Consider the following 2,389-nt stretch of genomic DNA (forward strand, 5'->3'; position numbering starts at 1 on the left):
AGGTATATGTATTTCTGATCTTGATTAAGGTATTGTGATTGTGAGCTCATTTAAAAATGTAATATATAATTAAGAAATATAGGTTAATAGATAATCTCTATAATAGTCAACTTTGTAGTCATGTTAGATTTTCTAGATGTGCATTTCAGATGGATAGGCATTCTTCATATCTTTCAAAGACTGCAGAATATGTCATTTAAAATGTTTTAATAACTTAGGACTTTTCATTACAATGAGGCACGTCCGCTACTGGCAGCATCAGCTACTTCAAGAGGAAGATGGGCATTGAAGAGGCTCCTTATGGAGTTTGCTAGCCATTGGGGAAGAAACTGCTCTTGCCTGGACTGTTTTACTGTACATGCAGGACCCACCGAGAGATGAGTGCTGAACTTGCCTAAAGCTGTATGGAAAAGTCTGCTGGGTACTATGGGCCTGTAGGCTGAAGATGGATGCCCCAATGGTACAAAAGAACTTTGGGTGACTGTCTAGGCAGCAAGATGTGTCTGTCAATTCTAGAGTTTTGGAAGTTGTTTATAATGCACTTCCAGTTTACATAGGTAATATTATATCCTTCTAAAGTCTTTGATGGAGTTGAAGAAAGATAAATAGTTATATTTTTCCTTTGTTATGATAAAAGATAAAATAGATATAAATATTGTAACTGTAATTCTTGCTTGATACCTGTTTTGTTATATATAATTTTATTATGTTAAAGTTAAAGCCTTCCTTTTTGTTTAAGCAGAAAAGGGAAATGGTGTAGGAGTTCTTTCCGTTTGTGTTGCTTTCATTGGATAGTGAATAAAGAAACTGCCTTGGCTTAGTTGATAGGGCAGAACTTAGGAATGTGGAGAAAACAGAACTGAATTCTGGGAGAAAGAAAGCAAAGTGAGAGAGCCACTATGGAGCCACCAGGTCAGACATGCTGAATCTTTCCTGGTAAGTCATGACCTCGTGGTGATATACAGATTATTAGAAATGGGTTAAATCAAGATGTAAGAGTTAGCCAATAAGAGGCTGTAGATAATGGGCCAGGCAATGATTTAATTAACACAATTTTGTGTGGTTATTTTGGGAGTAAGCTATCCAGGCGGCTGGGAAGACAAGCAGCCCACACCTCATGCAACAAAAAGATCTAGCCTCAGCTCAAATAGTTGGGCTGTGAGCTGTTTCTGTGGTAGTGCAGCTTATGTAGAGAATGCCTTTAATTTAAATGCTGACAGTCATTACATTGTTAAAGCTCTTCAGGTCTCAGAGACTTCCCCTGCATTGGAATTAGTCACAGTCAATAGAGAATACTGTTCCAGAAAATTCAAATGCCATTCATCAAAGAAAATTGACATGATTTGTGGGTCATATTAGGGCATATTCAAATCTTCCTGGTCCATTGGCTGAAGCTAATGCTTTGGCTGATTAATTTACTCAGTTGTTCACTCAATCTTGAGTTTTCCCAGTGATCACATGCTTTAAGTCATCAAAATAGTAGAAGTTTAAGAAAACAGTTTGATTTAACACAAGAAATTGCTCATCAGATTGTTAAGCAGTGTGATATAAGCCCACAATATTTACCTGTGCCTCATCTGGGAGTAAATATTCAAGATCTGCTTCCTAATCATTTATGACAAATGGATACTAGTCATATTTTAGAATTTGGAAAATTAAAATATGTGCATGTGGCAATTGGTACATATTCAGGTTTCTTGATGGTCACTGCCCAACCTGGGAAGCCACTAAGCACTTGATAACTCATTGCTTAAAGTGTTTTTTATAAGTGAGAATTCCTAAAATTATAACAATAGATAATGGATCTTGATATATTAGTGAAGCATTTCAGCAATTTTGTTCCCAGTGAAATACTGAACATCAAACAGGAATTCCTTATAGTCTTCAAGGACAAGGAATTGTGGAGCCTGCCCATGGCTCTTTGTAATCACAACTTCAAAAGATAAAAAAGGGGGAGTTATACCCTCAGTTGCCACATAATGTCGTAAAGTGCTCCTGGCCTTGGAAAGATGGCCTCCATTAAGAACTGAGGTAGTACAGTTTAAAAAAGACAAAATAGTGTGTTCAAACTAATCTTGAAAAAAGAAAACAAAATTGGACACACTTTAAGGAAATAAGGGTAACAATCCCACTTATAATAGCTTAGTAAATAGATAAGATATCTAAAAATGATTAAATCCTAATAAATAAAAAATAAAAGTAACCTAAGCAACAATGTGAGAGACTTTTCAATCTAAACATATGCACAGCTGGAGAGGTGGCACAGACAATCAATGCCCTGTCAACAAGCCTGGCAACCTGAGCTGAAAGGGGAGAGCTGGCTTCCCCAGATTATCCTCTGGCCTCCACATGTGCACTGTGGCATGCATAAACACGTGTGTACATGTAT

This window comes from Microtus ochrogaster, unplaced genomic scaffold (assembly GCF_000317375.1).
Source record: "Microtus ochrogaster isolate Prairie Vole_2 unplaced genomic scaffold, MicOch1.0 UNK208, whole genome shotgun sequence".
In the NCBI taxonomy this organism is placed as follows: Eukaryota; Metazoa; Chordata; class Mammalia; order Rodentia; family Cricetidae; genus Microtus; species Microtus ochrogaster.